Consider the following 19698-nt stretch of genomic DNA (forward strand, 5'->3'; position numbering starts at 1 on the left):
GTCAAGGCGACAGGTGTTGGCTTGAGGGCTCAGGCAGCCACCGTGATGGGGAGTGCATTGAGGGGGACCAGAATGTGGGAGTGGGGGTGTCTGGTGCTGTAGCAGCCCCAAGGAGATACCATGGCTGTAGCAAAGACTCCCAGATGTCTTCTCACAGGTGCCACTGCACCTGCACTTTCTGTGACTTCATTTCAGGCAACTACCCCCCACCCTTCTAGATTCTGGAACCCACCTCCACTCCAAGAGACAGATACTCCAGCCAAAGCCTTGCCTCTCAAAATATGGTCCGTGGGGCCCAGCAGCACTGACGGGTTTGTTGAAAATGCAGTGTCTCAGGCTCTACCCCAAGCCAACTGAGTCAGAATCTGTGAGTGAACAAGAGCCCCAGGGGCTTCATGTGCGTGCTCAAGTTCCTGAGGAGAGGATGGCAGGGCAAGAGCTTGAGGGCTGGGATCGGTTTTTCTCTCCACATCCTTGCATTTCATCTGCACTTCCCGTGAGGGGCCGCTGCTTCTTAAAAATGTGAAGGCGGGGCCGGTGAGAACTGGCAACCTGGTAATCAGGACTAATGGGTCTCAAAATGGAAAATGAGGTTCTCCTCTGCCTGTGTCCAAGGGCAGAGTCCCTGGTCCCCTCTCCCGATGCCCAACAGCGCCCTTGGAGATCTCTGTTCTGGGAAAACTTGCTTTTAAATGAGAGTCAATGGACCAGGTCGCGAAGCTGTCAGAGGCAGGAATTTCTGGTGCTCGTGACTGTTGTAATTAAAATCATCCGAGTTGACTAAATTGGCCGAAAAGGAAGCAGGCCCACATGACTACTGTTCAAAGGGGAACAAAATAGCTCCTAATTTGTTAATTAAAAATATGAATGCACTCCACACGGAATGGCTGTGCGTTAAATTCTATTCAGATTCCATTAGAAAACAAATAAGCTCTGTGCCCTGATTAGAGGGACCCAGTTCCCCCAAATCTGTGTGGATTTGGCTGGGCTTTTCTCAGAGAACACATTTAGAGCTTGCAAAGACTTTGCAGTGAAGTCAAATTCCTGGGGAGACTTCTCTGGTAAATCAATCTGGTAATTAGAAAAACACGCCAATAGATTAGATCTGCTCTCTGTTTCTTCATCATACTGATGAGATGGGTTCAAAGAACATGTATTTCCAGAGAGATGGGAGAGGCACTCCCTACTTGCTCGGAAATTCATGCACTATGGAAACTGACAGCTTCGAGGCAGGAGGGAAGACAGAGACAGAAAAAATAAAGCTGAGTTATTTTATAGAGAAGGACAAGGGAGAAGCCACACCTGCCTTCTGCTCAGCCTGTCCCTTTCGGCCCACAGATTTGAATTACCAACCCCACCACCAAGCAACCCTGGGTCAGGCAGTTGAGCCTATGCTTCTGAGAATCAACGCTGGCTTACGGGCCCTCCTGGGTCATGCCAGCATCAGCCAGTTCCTGCCACTCCTCAGGCCCTGAGTATCCCTGAGGCTGCCTCACTCAAGCTCTCTACCGCTGAACACCAATTCTCCATCTCAAGCCCAGCCCACTGGGGCCCAGCGCTCCCAGGCAGTTTCAGGATCACTTATAGCCTGAGGCTGGATTTGCAAGGTTCTCTCCAGAGGAGCAGGGTTAATCTCTGCCTCCATGGGGTTCATGCTTTCCTGAGGCTCAAGGTTTTCCCCAGAAAAACACCAGAGCCCTGCTGGCATACCTGCCTGGGCATCACCGCCCTGCCCCCTTCCCCTCCTTCAGAGGCTGGATTCTGCTTTTCCCCTGCTGCCCACCTCCCTGCCCCGTTTTCTGCCTTGGAGCCATGGAGACCACGCTGTGGCCCCAGCCTGCAATGGAAATCTGGGCTGACCAGAGGCCATGTGTCCTAGGCAGCCTGGATGGACGAACCGTGTTGTGTTCACACCTTCGGCCTGCTGTAGCCTCTAAAGACGTTTATAATGGCCCAACTCACCCAGCCCTCAAAAGTAAGGCCTTTGATCTCAATCCCCGCCCCTGGATGGGTGCCAATCACACCTTCTCAGGACACGTGCAGCCAACCCGAGGCCATGCTGGCCTCTGAGGGCCTCCCTGGAATGGCAGGTCTACATCTGCTGGGAGCATTTTTCTTAAACAGCTACAGCTCAGGGATGTGTCATGATGTATTTATTTTCCAGACTCGCTGGGTTTCTTGCAAGGTGTGGAAGCTGTGGCTTTTGCCCTGATTGGAATGAATTATTTTAACACCCTTTAAAATGGGTTGTCAAGGAAAGGTGCACACACTTAGAGTCAGGCCCACCGGGTTCAGGTGGCCACTCCTGCTTCCTCTGGCTGTGACCCTGGGCAAGTACTTAATGTGGCAGATGCTGCCAATGGCCTGCTCACGTGCACCCGTTGCTTAGTATTCCCCAGCAAGATGGCAGGTGCTTACTGCAAGAACCTGTGAGAAGCCTGAGGGCTTTCTCTGGTGGTAGGAGCAAATGCCACTTTCTACAGGGCAGGACTGAGGTGCCAAAAAAGTTGAGACTCCCGGGAGCCATCTTCAGCCAATGAGGGCGGGAGTTAGAGAACGAATCCCCCGGTGCCCTTGAACTTGGGGGAAACAGCTCTGAGGCCTGTTCCACAGTCTCCCAGAGCTCCCTGGGAGGACAGGGTCCCAGTTGCCCACAGCAGTCACCTACCCATGGCTACTCTGGCTCCCCACCTCTGCTTCCTTCTGATACCTACTGGAAGCACCATTTTTTATTTGCCAATGATGCTCAAATCTCAGCTTAGGGTCTGATTCAGGGAGGGAGAGGGAACTTCACCTAAATCACTTAACTGTCAAGTTTGCGTGCATGCTAAGTCGCTCAGTCGTGTCTGACTCTTTGCAACCCCATTGACTGTAGCCGACAAGGCTCCTCTGTCCACGGAATTCTCCAGGCAACAATACTGAAGTGGGTTGCCATGCCCTCCTCCAGGGGATCTTCCTGACCCAGGGATCAAACTCGTGTCTCCTGCATTACAGGTGGACTTTTTAACCACTGAGCCACTGCAGAAACCCCTCAGATGATTATGGACGCTGACAAATTCCAAATCTGCAAGGTGGGCCAGCAGGCTGGAGACCCACAAAGAGCTAATGGTACAGTTCAGGTCTAAAGGCCATCTGCTGGGAGAATTCCCTCCTGCTCAGGAGAAGCCAGTCTTTTGTTCTACTCAGGCCTTCACTGATAGGATGAGTCCCACTTACACAAGGGAGGTTGATTCACTTTATTCAAAGTCTACCAGTTTAAATGTTAATCTTATTCCAAAGCACCCTCACAGAAACATCCAGAATAATGTTTGACCACACATCCGGGCATACCGTGGCCCCACCAAGTTGACACCTACAATTAACCTTCACAGTTAATTTCTCAAATGAGAGCCAAGATGCCATGACTAGATCAAAGGGAGGCAAAAACACTAACATCGACTAGAATTACAAAATAAATAGTGAAGCTCAGCAAAATCCTCCAATGTCTGGGGGATGGTTACCTGGGTCTCCCCTCGGCTCTCCCTCTCGGCACTCACTCCAGCTGCATGTTTTCAACCATTTCAGTGTTTGGAAGGAGTCTTCTTATGGGGAAGATACAAGAAGCAAAGCTCAAGTCAGTAAATTTTCTTACTTGCTGATAAACTGGTTCCAAGTTCCATAAAAAGGAAGGTAAACAACTCTGTAAAATAGTGCAGAATGTTTTGTTGTAATTATTTTTATTATCAGCATCATCTGGTGATTCTGAGTGTATTATCTAGTCATTTCTGAGACCATAAGTTATCAAGAATTAAGTACTTCCAGCATGACACAGACCTTCTTTCTAACGATGGAGAACGGAATGTATCCATATGAAAGGATAGTTGTTAAGAAGTAAGGGGAATTTCCCACTGACAACTGAAAACTGGCTGCCACAAGTTCTATGAACAGCCGTTGCAAATGCTACGTAGGATTGCAGTGCATTGGTACCCAGGAAGTCAAAGAAGTCCCAGGAAGCCAAGGATGGGGCAGCAGTGTCACTGGACCAATAGCCTCTTGGAGCAGGCTAGGAGACAAGGAGAAACAGAAGCAAATTGAATGCGAGTTCATCTCAGAGTCATCAAAAAGTGAGGGGTCCAGGGCACTGTTAACAAGAGAACTAAGACCTTGGCTTCACAGGGACCTCTGAAACTGGAATGACCTTCCAAGTTGCCCCCCTCCCTCCCCTTCTTTGGTCAGTATCCTACTGATTAGTCATTGGGCATGAGCTGCCCCAGAAAGGGTTGTGACTGAGGGTCCCTCTCTCTGAGGCCATCCATGAAGATGCAGAAGACTCAGTACCACCACAGCCCCCCATCCTTTACTAAAGGGGCCCCAGGACTTGCATCACAGTGCCCACCCCAAGTGCTGTCATTTGCACCAAACGTCATGGAAGATATTAGATATGTAATGAAAATAGTGCTTGTTACTACATCTTACATGCCGCCCATGTCTCCAGTAACACCTTAACATTTAGGAAAAGAGGTTGTAGCGGAGTGTTCTGTTGGAGATTCAACTTGAATTTTCACTTTATTATGTTTAGAGAAGGACCAGGGAAACTCTTGGGCTTCCTATGGGAGCGTGAGTCAGTACTGGGGCATGACGTCCCACCAGGCTGGATAAGAATTGGCTTTCTATGTTTAAGGATCAAAAATAGGGAGTCACCAGGCCCATGTGGGCCTCCCTGAAGCCAGTGTATAAAGGGCTTTTTGTGACTTAAAAGTCTGGACCCAGTTGTAGATAATCAAGATCAACTGCCTGAAAAAGAGGGGAAGATCAACTCATTGGGGTCAGAGGCTGTAAAGGAGGGGGCTCTGGTCCCCAGAAACAAAAGCGGGGCAAGGGAATGGCCAGGGAGGGGACTTGGGGCTCCAAACCTAGTGGAAGAGACCGCCTTAGATCGTCAGGGTTGGTTTGTGGTCCAGGAGATTGGGAGACCTGTGGACATGGGAAGCAGACATCACGTTAACTGACCATTCAGAACAGTGACTATATTTTCCCTAACATTCAGGAGACTCAGGCAGACAGGCCATCAACCCAGGTAGATCCCACCCATTTCTGTGCATTGTAAACAAGTTCAATATACCTGCTGTGCCTCTGTCTTGGTGCCTGACCCCTGCTTGCAGCCCACCCATCTCTGCTCCAGGAGAAAGTCCAAATTTCTGGTGTGGAAGAGATTTGGGATAACTTGCCTATTCCCCTAAAACCCTTCTGTTCTTCTGCCTAGTTTTACCAACAGATCTTTTTACAGGAGATAATTCTTTTATTCCACTAGACAGAGACGAAGTTTCATTTGCAAATAATCCCAGGGGAAGCAACTCCTTTATCTGAATTCACATTAAGGTGTCAAGGACAGTGAAAAGAAGAGCGTCTAAAGGAAAAAAGAGGTTACATGGATGGAGTCAGGGCGGAGAGGGAACAATAGTAAAAAGACAGAAGGAGCATTAAAACAAGAGGTTGTATACTAAAAACTTCATAATTTTGCTTAGGCCACCCCTGATTAATACATGTAAGTATGGGCTGCTATGACTTTGTTAGTCTAGACACATCGTTCTCAACCCTGGCTGCACCTTGGAAACCTCTCCCGCTATGGGAGCTTTGAAAAACTACCAATGCCTGGGCCCCACCCCAGACCAATTCAATTAGAATCTCTGAGAAGGGTAATGCCTGAGGATAGGGATATTTTGAAACTCCCCAATCATCCTAAAGAACAAACAGTATTAATGTATTAGTTAGCTATCACCATGATACTCCTGCATAACAAATAAACCCCCAAAGCCAAATCGCTTATACTTATAACAGTACACATCTGTTTTTCTCACTCGTAGATCTGCAGGTCAGCTGCAATGTAGCTGATTTCAGCTGGACTCAGTTGGATTCAACATCAGATTATAAATTGGATTCAGGTCTGCTGTGCTTGTCTTATCCTGAGACAAATGGCTATGCAGGATAAATTTCCCCCACAGGATAGTTGGAACTAAGAAACCAAATCACACAAGCATGTGTAAAGCAGCTCACATCTCAGTCATTATCGTTCCATTGGCCAACACAAGTCTCATAGCCAAGTCTAGCATTGATGGGGTGCAGAAATATAGCTGACTCTAGTGGTAGGAAGTGCCACAAAGTTACATGGCAAAGGCTATGGCTCATTTCCTGACAGGGAGGGAGTGAAGAATTGGAAATAGTAATCTAATCTACCTCAGGAAAATCATTAGCCTATGGAATAAGAATAATTATCCTATAATTTTTATATATTTATTTAGTTCCTTTTGGCTCTGCTGGGTCTTCATTGCTACATGGGCTTTTCTCTAGTTGCAGTGACTGGAGGCTACTCTCTAGTTGTGGTGCATGGGCTTCTCATTGAAGTGGCTTTCCTTGTGAAGCATGGGCTCTATGGTATGCAGGCTTTAGTAGTTGTAGCTCCTGGGTTCTAGAGCACAGGCTCAATAGTTGTGGCACACGAGATGGCTGGATGGCATCCCCAGTGCAATGAACGTGAACTTGGGCAAACTTCTAGAGATGGTGAGGGACAGGGAGGCCTGGTGTCCTGCAGTCCATGGTATCACAAAGAGCTGAACATGACTGGGCGACTGAAAAACAACAATGGGCTTATTTGCTCCGCAGCATGTGGCATCTTCCCAGATCAGGGATTGAACCTGTGTCTCCTGCATTGGCAGGCAGATTCTTTACCACTGAGCCACCAGGGACGCCCCCGATGCCTTCTTGCTCCGATTTCAGAACAACTCTGCAGGGCTCTCTTGCTTCCAGAGCTCCCTGTGGGATCAGTGGAGCCTCTGGTGCAATCATGTTGCATGCAATTCAATTTCTCCTCTGCCCATCCTGCCGCCTGTACCCCCTTACAGATGCTGTTCTGAGAGCATTCCTCCATCAGCTCTGCACGTGCAAATCTCTGAGCAGAGCCCAATTCCTGGGGGAACTCCACCTGGACAGCACCCCGGAAGGAACAGTCACAGTTCTTACAAGACCAGAGAGCGCCTTTACCTACGTCAGAGACCGTGGAAGCCCTGAGAATTGTCCACCATAGGTCACTGGTCTGTGTGGTGTGGGAGGATACTGTGTGTCATCAGATGCAAGACTCAGTCGGAAAAGGCAGAGTATTCGGTAGAAAGACTCCAGCTGTAGCTAAAGGTAGACCCCCCCAGCACGCTGCCTCCCTGCTGTTTGTGCTGAGTGCATGTGCGCACATGTGTATCTGTGTGGTTGAAGTGAAAAAATGTTTAAATCAGGGTGTTCATTATAATTAGAGTGACTCTCCCTTCTCCCCTGAGGAATACAATTCCCCCACCCACATGCACCTCCACATCCCCCAGACGGGATCTGACACTTGAGCCCCAGCCTTTTGAGTTGTACTCACCATCCTTAGCACCCATTCTCCCATCCTGAGCTTTTCAAGGATATCCGCTCTGTGCTGGTTATACAAGGAGTAATCAAAAACAGGATGGATGAATGAAAAACAAGCCTAGGAGAGAAGCAGTTAATTCTAGCTCTGCCACCAGAGAAAGCACCCTAACTGTGACTCAGGGGTTCCTGCTCCATAGAGCTTTTCCTGGAGCGGTAAGATTCCCAGCATTCAGAAAGAAAAATGACCCACCTGCACGTGTCCTCCCAGACCCCACCCCTACCCCACCTCACTCAGTGAGCAACCCTCCGGGCAAAATAATATCTGACTTCCCCATGTTAAGTTGCTTCAGTCATGTCCGATCCTTTGCAACCCTATGGACTGTAGCCCGCCAGGCTGCTCTGTCCATGGGATTTCCCAGGCGAGAATACCGGAGTGGGCTGCCATGCCCTCCTCCAGGGCATCTTTTGGCCCAGGGATCAAACCCACATCTCCTGCATCTCCTGCGTCTCCTGCATTGCAGGTAGATTCTTTACCGCTGAGCCACTGGGAAAGCCCCTGACTTACCCAGCACCTGGGAAAAGGCTGAAGCACAGCTGCCCGCATCCCACCCTAGCACAGAGGAGGGGCACCCTAGACCTCCCTCCTCACCACCTCATCTTTCTTGACCCAGGGACTGCTGCCTGCAGGGCCAGCCACAGAACACTCAGGGTGCGGCTGCCTTGGGCTTACAGAGCGATGCGTTATTTCAACCGATCAGCTTATCAACGCACAGTTTGATGTGTGTTTGGGGCTGGTGTTAACCCAGGAGAAAAGCCATGGATTTTCACTTAAATAAATCCAAGCAGAAAGGCTCACCTTGCTGAAGGCGCCTTCCCTTACCCCACGGCAGCACGCCCCACTCCCATACCCATCCTCAAGGAGGATCTCCTTAGGCGAGGAGATGAGGCAAGACCAGATCTTACCTAATCCTCTCTCTCAAAACCACAGCCGAGGCAGCCAAACGTGCCTGCCCTTTGGAAGGGCCTTGCAGACAGCAGCTTGTGTCTGGGGGGCCTTGTTTTTGGGAATGTTCTCCAGTGACTTCCCACGGGGAATCAAAGAACCATGGACTCCGAGCCTAGGCTCAGCATGCACAGGAGATCTCACTGGAAAGTGGTCTCCCGGCTAGAGCAATATTCCTCCTGCCCAGAGCTGCACAACAGAGCCTGGGTGGGGGCTCAGGCCCCCATCCTTCTGGGGCCTGCATTCCTCAGGGGAGAAATAATTGGCCTGTCTATAGAGCATCAGGATTCAAATAAAGCTTAAAAACACATGCAGCCCTGCGAATTCTATAAATGTGGAATTATAAATGATGGCCCGCCACCACATACACACGTGCGCACGCGGAGCTGAAGGCTGCCTCTGCTTTTCTGTCTGATTGTTTCCCAGATCTACCTGATTCAAATAAGCCCACTCTCATTTGAACTGGAGGCAATCAGGGTGGAAAATACCCTGTTCTGTTGGTGCGGGTCCAAACTATCACCATTTGGCATCCTGACATGCCGATGTCCCCATCAGCTGTTCAACATCAGCCTAAGGGGGCCTCCCCCAGCCAGCAAATCAGAGATTTCATTAAGCAGCAAAGCCTCCCTCCCGGAAGGATGGGTGACCTCACGTGGGCCTCCCCCCATCCCCTCCCCCTCCCCTCCCCCCTCACTTCTGCTACACAAACAGGCTCGCAGCCACTAGATTGGATTCAGATCTTGTAGATGAAGAAATTCAGAAACGACAGGGGCGCCTCGCCAGACCCCGAGCGAGGGCCGAGCCCTGCACGGCAGCTGGGCTGCCTCGGTAATAACCACTCGTAATATCTGACAGAAAGAACCCACGCTGGTCACATCCGATCCTGCCACATGAAAAGAAGTATTACATCGGCCTCTCGGGGGCCGGGGCTAGGGGAGAGCCTCCGCACAAATCAGAAACATTTTCCACGAAGCTGCTATTCAAGAGCTGGAAAATCAACAGGGGCTGTTTTCCTGACATCCTGGGAGCTGCTATTATTCTCTGGGCGGCGCGGCTCACAGAACGCAGCAAGGCCAGCTTAACCCGAATTCACTGAGCGTTTGGCATTTCTGAGCTCAGAGGCCTTGGCTGGGTGGGACCGAAAACCCATGCTGACTGCGGGAGCGAGCTGCAGGGCTCCAGGGGGGGTGATAGCAAAATATTTAACAACTAGGACAACCTGGGCCCAGGAATTAAGAGCCCCAGGGTGGAGAGGGCACTTGGGACAATGGGTGCAGATGCATTTCAATTCCATGGCAACTAGTAGGGCAGATAGGTGAGCCCTGGTTCTGAAGCCCCTTCCTGAGCCAGGCTTGGGGGCACCATAGTACCTCATCATTTGGTGCCCAGGACAGCCATGAGTGAACCCCCCTGAGCCAAAAGCTTCCAGATACAGAGTCATGCCCTTGTAGACAGGATTAGACGACTGACTCTTCAAAGGTCCTTGCCCATCTAAAGCAGAAACTTATAACTGGCAGTTCCCAGCATGTTTCTCCAAGGCTGGATTTTACATTCTGAGCAATTCTAGACACTTCCAACCACCTATGACAGCTACCCAAAGGGATAGCCCTGCCAATACTCCCCCATTCCCCAATTTTTGTCCTTCCCATCTTCTCATTGCCATAAACATGATCCTAACCAGGAAGAGGGGCTTCCATGGTGGCTCAGATGGTAAAGAATCTGCTATTTCTGGCTTCATCTCAAACACCTATGTTAGTCTTAGGGGCCACAGTTACTTGGGGACACTGGGTCCACAAGATATCACCTTTTTTGTATAAAGCAGCTTCAGTGTCAGGGACTTTGTGACATTTCTGCAAGGTGAAGTCACCTTGATTTTAAAGCAACAGATGTTGAGCTGGTTGATAGCTAGTAGATGGTGTATCCTTAAATCTCATGAGTTGGGATGGAAACAAATGAGGTGTAGGCAATTTACTTCACTTTGCTTTTATGTAATTTCTCTGCAGCTGACATCAGGCCACTTCTCTTTGCCTCGGTTTACTCATTCAGGAGTTGGGATGGATCTACATACTGTACCATAGGGTTATTGTGAGGATCAAAGGAGGTTGTGTATGAAAGTGAGCCCCAGAAGCTATAAGAACGGACACCCCAAAGGAGCCCCCAAATAGCCCAAGCCCCTGCACAGCTAAAATGCCCTCTCTGCCAAACCTGTGTTTCCTTGGGGGAGCAGAGTCTGCCCGAGTCTCCTCGGCTAGCATTGCTGAAGTGCAATTTTCCGAGGACAAAACAGCCCCGGCGCTCAGGCAAGGACCCGCCACAAGACAGTCGCGTTACCTCAGCGTTTCTATAAAAAGATTGCTCGGGCTCCGGAGCCCGGCTGACAGGCAGGGCTGGGAGGGTGTGTGCGTGTGTGTGCAACGAAATGCTCTTGGAACAGCTGCCCTCAGCCGAGAATCCACGCTCGCCCCAAAGCCCCCAGCCCCACTGGCAGGAGGGGGATGAATGCAAGGAGAAGAAGAGAGGCAGAGAAAGAGAGAGCTAGAGAGAGGATGCTGTGCCCTGAAGAATGGGGCTGAGCAAAGAAATTTCTGCGGTGCAGATCTGTCGCTCCATGCAGCCAACACAATGGACCTCTGGGTGGGCTCAGAGGACCCCCCCTCACCCCCCAGCCTCCTGCCCGTGACAGAGATAAGGACCTGGAGGACAGCTCCGAGCCGCTGCATGTGCCCTGGGCCAGCCAGCAGCGAGGCCAGCCTGGTGTGAGTGGCAGCAAAGATAAACGGCGGCCGCGCGGGCATTGACTGGCCCCACACAAAGGCCGCCTCTCCCTGAGTCCCTCTGAGGCCCAGATGGTCAGGGAAGCCCTTTCCCGCCTCACAAAGAGGATCGCTGCGTGTCTTTTTCTTTTAAAATGGCATAAAAAAAAAAAAGCCATTGCTCACAAAGGACCTGGATGAAAAATAAACCCTTAAAAAAAACCCAGCCTCTCCTCGCTCAGCAGCCCGGCATTTCTTCCGACTGTCAGACTTAGCAGATTGCTTTCTGGAAAGAATCCAATTGGCAAGACCTGCCGCTGTGCAAATGAAATTTTAAAACCCCGCTCCTTGTTGCACTCAAAGAGCTTTTCTCTCTCTGCTTGTTCGACACGGCCTCGTCGAATTATTCTCTTGTCTCTCGTTGTATCGGGAACTAATATTCCCCTGCTTTCCCGCCCCATGTGAGGGGTCCTCACCCCAGCTGGGGATTTGGGTAATCAGGGGGCGCCTGGAGCACCACTCCAGACCCCCATCTTCATTCCCCACCTGGGCTTCATCTCGCAGAATCACCTACTAATTAGGAGAGAGTCTCGTTCCTGAAGAGAATAAACACTTCCAGGCTGCCTCCCTCCCTCCCCGACCCCTCCACCACCTCCCACCCCACCACCGACCCCTCTGTAATGAGATAAGTGTTTGGGGGATGAGGGAGGAAGGGTAACGTGCCCGGACGTTCTTCACACGCCAGCCTTGACACCCGTCAGGCCCTGACACCGCTCTGTTTGGCTGCCGTCCCCCTGGTGAAAAGTCAGCGGAAAAAAATAGCCACAGGACTTGTCTGGGTTTGACAAGCTGCCTCAGCGTGTGATGAACTTGTACTGAGCAGGCAGTGTGATGTGTCAGAAGAGTCCCAGGCCGGGGAACCAGGCCACCTGGGTTCCAAGTGCTAAGTCTGCTCCTAGGAACAGCATCCCGGGCACCGTGCAAGGCTCCCATGGTGGGTTCTGTCCTGCTCTACTCTATGCTCATGCCATTTGGGGACAGGTGCCGGTACTGTGAGGTAGGCAGTAGTTGACCACAATATTGTTTCATGGACCCTGTTATTGAACCCCATTGCTCACCTCTGCCTGTAGCCATACCCTCCAGCGTGACTCTTCACATCTCCTCCCGCTAAAGGAGCAAAAATATCGGGTTGGCCAAGAAGCCCGTTTCGGTTTTTGTATCCCAATATGGAAAAGCCTGAATGACCTTTTTGGGCCAATCCAATACAGTCCCCACCCTTTGACTCTAGATTTGCTCCTGTAATCTGCTTTGGCCCCTTGAATGAGACAAAGCAGAGAGGACTCTGACAGCATGGCCAGGTTCCCCTTGGCCTCTTGGGTCTTTGCATTCCCCGAGAAGAAATTCCTCCAGTGGCTGTGGCCTCCTCAGCCTGACACCCCCCAAGTGAGTACATGTGAAGTGGATCTGACTTACAAATGCCCTTTGGGGCAATAGCACCCCCTACTCCCACTGGTGGTTGCCTGCCTTCCACTTTTGCAAAAGAAAGCACCCCTTCTGCAATCCCGAGGATGACTGTTAAATTCTACCCTTGCCCTGTTTGCAGGGGGAGCACTAGCACCTAATTATTCATTCATTCATCACTCACATATTCACTGAGTACCTATTGTGTGCCAAACACCGCCAGGAAGGAATATGGACTGCCAGGAGGTGACTGTGCCATCCCCTAGGAAAGGAGGTCCATGATCAGTTGATCCATCAATCTGTGAGTCCTGATGTTTTCAATCATAAGGTATTAAGAAAAGAAAGGGGCTCAATGGGCTTCCCTTGTGGCTCAAATGGTAAAGAATCTCCCTGTAATACAGGAGACCTGGGTTTGATCCCTAGGTCAGGGAGAGCCCCTGGAGAAGGGTATGGCAATCTACTCCAGTATTGTTGCCTGGAAAATCTCATGGGCAGAGGAGCCTGGTGGACTGCTGTCCATGGGGTCACAAAGAGTCAGACACCACTGCGCAACTAACACTCTAATTTTTCAAAGAAGGCAAGGCAGGCAGGCAAGACTACATCAAATGGAAACAATGGCATCCTGATTTTGGAAACAGTAAAATGCGAAGTGGAAGTAGGAGCAAGGGAGCCCATTCTCTATTGGGCTGCAGTATTCAGGACACTGTCCACTGAGACTGCAAAGATGTTGAATCCGAGTTTGGGGTTCAGAGCTCAGAATGTTGGGAAGAGTCCCCAGAATTGTTTTGTTTTCAATGATTCACAAGACCTGGCTCACCTCTCCGGGTGATTTGACACGCCCCATGTGGGTCACTACTAGATCCCCCAACGTGTTCACCACCCAAGTGCCTTCCCACAAGCGGGGGCTGTGCTGTCATTCGGGATGCAGGGCTGGCTTCTTGAACCATCAAGTCAGGGCTTCAAAACACGTCATCCTGACAGTTCAAATGGCCGGTGGAAAATTCAAATGACTGGCCACAGAGTTCCCTGGAGAAGGAGGGACAAGACTGGGAAAATGTCAGGCACATGCAACAACCGTTCCCCACCAAGGGACAAACCCTTCCCCGGCTACTAATACAGGATGGTGTCTCCTCCATCACAGCCCTTCTAAAGGATCCAAGCACACCCCACCTCACCAGCCTCCCCACCCCATCCTGGTTCCTTGGATCTATGACTCAGGATTTCATTTACTAATTTGAACCTCAACATTCCCAAAAGACAGTGGTGAGCATTGTGCAGCTTGCCCAGGTTTTCCTATGGTCCCTGATCTAAATCACAGGCAGGACACTAAAAGTATAAACAAATATCAATTCCCTTCATTCACCTGCAAGCATCGGGGTGCCTTGCCCAAAGTGAGTGATGCCACCCAGGACAGCTGTCATCACCTGGCCCAGCTTTGCCTGCTGCCCTCACTCCCTGGGGGTTTCGAAAGAATCTGTCCTACTCTGTTAGGAGGGGAGGACCCTTGAGTTCACATCAATTAAAGTATTTCCCCCACTTTATGCCCGAAGGCATCTGTTTGATGGTTCTGGCCATTTGGGCATAGCAGGATGATGAGAGGAATGTGCCCAGGGAAGGTGGCTCAGTTCAAGGCCAGCTCAGCATCTGGGCCTCCATGGGTGGGTCACAGCTAGGGCAAGTTCACAGACAAGGGCAGAGCCTCTCAATTTAGTGCCTTCTCACTTCTTCAGTCGCCACTCTGACTCTTGCCTGACCAGAGCTGGCTTCCTGAACAAAGACTCTGGGTGGAGGATGCTGGAGCTGGGGTGGCACGCTCTTGGAGCAAGATGGTTGGTTCCACTGCAGATCCAGAGGCTGAGATCCAGGTGCAGTCTAGCCAAGTCCCTCTCGGGGTAGAGTTGGGCAAGTTCTTCAGTCACACAAAGGTCCAGGTAGAGACCAGATACCTGACAGACTGCATCCTCTTCCTGATGAAGTCAGCTACGGCGTCAGTTAGGAGGGAGATGTGGGTAGCATCATCAGTAAAACCTGGCAAGCATGCAAATTACACCCTCAGTGTCACTGGCTGAGTTAGGGGCATCACCCTCTGGAATCTCTGACACTGTGTCCACTTCTGAGCCCTTAAGCATCTCTGGAGGTTAAGGATAGATTCTTCCATAGCCTATTTAGGGCTGCAAGGACCAGGGGTTCTGACTGATTCAACTTGAGGAAACAAATCAAGATGCCATTCAGGTAAATGCTGACTCCTCTGTCATGGGGAGAGGAAAACAGAGGAGCTGAAGGGTGCAGGGACTTTCCAATGGATTTGAACTTTCTCAAGTACATGCAGAGGACAGTCTTCAGATTGCAAGGTAGAGTTCTTAATTCCTTCAACCAGTCATTTAATCCTACTGAGCACCAACTAATACCAGGCACCATCTAAGATCCAGAGGTCTGAGATTGGCTGCAGAGAACAGAATCCACTTTTGCTAATTTGAGTAGAAAAAGAATTATTGCAGACTGTTTGGCGGGGCTATAGCAGCAAGTTCTAGATGGAGCTTTCAGGAGCAACTAACACTCCAAACCACACCACGGGAGTGGGCTGCCAAGGCTCTGTCGTGATGAGGATCAGAACACCACTGCCTTGGCTGTTGGACCACATGAGCCACCCCACAGAATGGATGCCTGTCATCACGTGCTTGTGAGTCAGCTCGAGACTTGCTGAGTTCCCTCATTGATGAAAACCAAAACAACTCCAGAACCCTAGCTGCATGTCGCACAAGCCAGTCCTCTCTGTATTTGCCACAAACGGTGAACAAGACAGACCCAGTCCCTCTTCCAGGCAGCTCACATTCTAGCTTAGGAAATGGATAGTAAACATCCAGTTACCTAATTAGTCATCTGAGGAGAACTGGGAGAAGTTCCAAGTAGGGGAAGTATTGGGGAATATGACAGGGAATGTTATTGACTATCTAGGGGTGGTCAGGGAAGGTTTGCCTGAGGAAATGACTGAAGGCTGAGAAGGAGTTAGTCTGGTGAAGAGGGTGGGAGAGAACCTTGCCGATGGAGGGAATAGCATGTACCTCGGCTCAGGGGAAGGAAGAAGCCTGGCACGTCTGATCCAAGTGGCTGAAGCAGTGAAAGAAGGACAGAAGTTTTTGTGTACTGCAGGGAAGACATTCTCAGTATCTGTGGGTTCTATGGAGAAACAGGCAAACCCAGACTTATTAGTAACAGCTACTCCTTTCCTTGTGCCTCTTGTGTACCAGGTGCTAGTTGAAACACATTTCATCCAACTCGTTTCATCCTGGCAACACTGTGTTATTAGTATCCTCATGTTCGGATGAAGAAAGTGAAGCCTGGAGAGGTAAAGTAACTGACTTGTCCACAACCACACAGCTAGTAAGTGGTAGCACCACTTCAAACTCAGTTTCCCAACCCAGATTCAAACCTAGACAGTCCACAGTGTGGGATATACTGTCTCCAGCCCTCTGTTACGTGATCCCTGGCATAAAGGAGAGTGGGGAGCGGGCTTTGGATGTCAGAGGGAGGAGAAACTTCTGGAAGTGTTATTAAATGTTGAAATACAATGAACACTGTAAGACAAAGTTCAGTGAGTAGCAAAAGAACGGAGCACTGGCAATATGCTGAAGGGGTCTGTAGTAGATGCCATGGGTACCCCACCTCTGTCCCCTCCATCTTACCATGACATTGGCGTGTGCTCTCAACTCCCAGCTGCCAGCACCTGCATCTCTGCCTGAGGGCATCTCTAGCCACCAAAACCTGCTCTGCCCACCTAATTGGCTGGCCAGAAATGCCAGGGAATTACCACCACTCCGGGGGCAGCCCTCAGCTAATGCCTGATGGGAACTGCAGGACAGATACCCCCTTTCCCTAGCCCCTAGGATGGAACAACTATGAGGCTCATGCTCCACAATCACCCCCAGAGTTTCCTGCCGGGATTCAGCCTCAGTCACTCACAATGGTAACTGGTTTGCACTAAACCCTATCTTGTCTTCCTTGGCTCATGACTCCAGCCCGACCAGTGCTTCTTGGGGTCACCTTTCACATAAATTACTTCCACTCAAATCTTTTTTTTTTAAGATTTTTTTTTTTTTTTACGTGGACCATTTTTTAGAGTCTTTATTGAATTTGTTACAATATTGCTTTGGTGTGTTTTGTTTTGGGGGGAATAGTTGGCTGCGAGGTACCTGGGATCGCAGCTCCCTGATCAGGGATCAAACCCACATCCCTCGCATTGGAAGGCAAAGTCTTAACCACTGGACTGCCAGGTACCCACATGAGGTGGAGGGTCTGAAGTGGCCTGGACATCATTCACACAGGCCTTGATGTGTATTTTTCCCCAGCTGGGGGGCTGTCGGGAGACATGGTGCTGTCCTAGGCCCCCCTGTTCCTGGCAGAGTCCCATTTACTTCCACACCAAGCCTCGGCCAGACCCGAGGGCCAAGCATTCGCAGACGGCCAGGATGCCTCTGTGAAGGTCACACTCTGATTCCTTTTCAGGACTCTGTTCGAAGTTGGGACTTCACCTCACTCTCTCTAACAAAGGTCACTGGGAAAATGGCACATAAACTGGCTACTGCCAGCTTCCTGGCCCTCCTCCTATCACTGCCGTCACAGTTGAGTGGGGGAGGGGAGGCACCCTTACCTCTTCTCTCCCAGGCGCAGACCTCCAGAGGACCACGTGAGACTCATAGTGTGGCAGATGGATTTTTCAAAGGTAGCCACAAAAATGTATGTATCTCATCTCCCACACTCGCTAACGCTGACTTCCACTCTTCCCACTAGGAGATGGGGAGCTGTTCCCTCCCCTTGAATCTGAGCAGGGCTGGTGACTGTTCTGACCAATAGATTATGGGAAAGGTGAAGCCACATGACTCCCTAGGCCAGGTCCAAAAGGGATCCAGCTTCTACCTGCTTGTCACTTCCCCAGAAGCGCACTTTAGGCACCCATAGTGAGGGAGCTCAAATCAGCCCCAGGAAGGCATTCACACAAAGTGGAGAGGAGGACCGTGGGGCCCCAGCCGCCAGCCGGCATCGGCCGTCAGACATGTGCGTGCACAAGCCTTCAGATGGTCCCAGCCGCCAGTCTTCAGGGCTTCCAACTGAGACCCCAGACACCTGCCCTGTCCAAACGTCTGATTCACAGAATCTGCAAGTGTACGACACGATGATTGTTTTAATCCACTAGGTTGCGGAGGAGGAGGGTGTGATTGGTCATGCAATCATAGGAACAAAACCACCAAGCTTCCAAGAGCCTGCCACACAGATGAACCTAGAGGACATCATGCTAAGTGAAATAAACCAGACACAGAAAGACAAATATAGCCCAATCTCACTTATAGATGGAATGTCAAAAAGTCAAACACATAGAAACAGAGAGATGAATGGTGGTTACCAGGGGCGGGGAGGTGGAGGGTATGGGAAGATGTTGGTCAAAGGGCACAAAGGCACAGTTCTGTAGGAGGAATAAGTTCCAGAGATCCAACATGCAGCATGATGACTATAGTTACTAATACTCTATTGTATACTGGAAATGTGCCAAAAGAGTAGATCTCAGGTTCTCTCTTCACACAAACACACACACACACACACACACACACACACACACACACACACACACACACACAAAAGGCAACTATGTGCAGAGATCAAAAATAAATTCATGACTGATGCTGGCTGGCAGCTGGGGACCCACAGTCCTTCTCCCCACTTTGTGTGAATGCCTTCCTGGGGCTGATTTGAGCTCCCTCACTATGGGTGCCTAAAGTGCGCTTCTGGGGAAGTGACAAGCAGGTAGAAGCTGGATCCCTTTTGGACCTGGCCTAGGAAGTCATGTGGCTTCACCTTTCCCATAATCTATTGGTCAGAACAGTCACCAGCCCCACTCAGATTCAAGGGGAGCTCCCCATCTCCTAGTGGGAAGAGTGGAAATCAGCATTAGCGAGTGTGGGAGATGGGATACACACATTTTTGTGGCTACCTTTGAAAAATCCATTTTAGTAACCATTTCCCTGTGTAGGTGTGTAGCAAACTGTCATGTTGTACATCTTAAATATATGCAATTTTAACAATCAAATTAAACTAAATTAATTTTTAAAGTAAAATAAAAATAAAATAAGCTTCCCGAATTCTCAGGTTTGGTTTGCCTTTTACAGGGTCTGTCTAACACTGGTCCAGCCCTGTGGGGACAACAGCAAGAGTACAACTTCTGTGTGGGTGTTCCGGGCCCAATCCCCCCTTCCCTAACACCATCCCCTGACTCACAGGTCTGAAGTGTGACCTGCTGGTGTTTCTGCAGGGCTGTCCTTTGTAAGAACTGGGGACAGCACTTTGTCAGATGATAATGGGACCAACTGGGGTGACTTACAGCCTTGCCTTGTCTCTTGATTAGTTCTGACAATAACCTCATGACAACACTGCCCAGGGAGGCCACCTGCCTTTTCCCACCGGGTCCCTCAAGCCCCATCAGTGACTTGGCAAGTTCAGAAAACCCTCTGCACTTACAGAAACAAAGCCACATGGTCGGGGGAGCAAGTGTCTCTGGAATTTGTTAGTTTTTCAGTTGTGAAAGTCAGGCCCCTCTAGGGCTCGCTCAGATGTTTTTCATCTCCCTTTTGGCTGTTCCCATCTGCATGGCCCACTCACGCTGGAAAGACTCTCAAAGCAGCAATACTCAGCCCAGGGTCTAGCCCAGTCCCGCGGACAGATGGCGTTTTAATGGTGACCCTGGCAGTGACACTGATGTTGAGCAGTCTAACTCACCCATTATCCCCTCCCCACACATACCTGGCTCAGTAAGGCGCCGCCACTGTAAAGCTGCTCTCCTAGGCTCTTCCAGCAACTAATGCCAGGAGCTAAAAGCGCCCGAATCATGCACTAGGAAGCAAAATCACTAACTCCTTTTGAAATTGCTTTTTGCTTGGGGGCCGGGACACCACTAACTAACTGTGTGACTTCAGGCTAATTATGTAAACTCTCAAAGCCTCATGCTCCTTATGTGTAAAATATGGTTGGCACCCACCTCAAAGGGTTCATGAGTGAATTCAAGGAGATAATAACATGTGTTTGCTGAGTGTTCACTATGTTCCGGAAACAGCACCA

This window comes from Muntiacus reevesi, chromosome X (genome assembly GCF_963930625.1).
Source record: "Muntiacus reevesi chromosome X, mMunRee1.1, whole genome shotgun sequence".
In the NCBI taxonomy this organism is placed as follows: domain Eukaryota; kingdom Metazoa; phylum Chordata; class Mammalia; order Artiodactyla; family Cervidae; genus Muntiacus; species Muntiacus reevesi.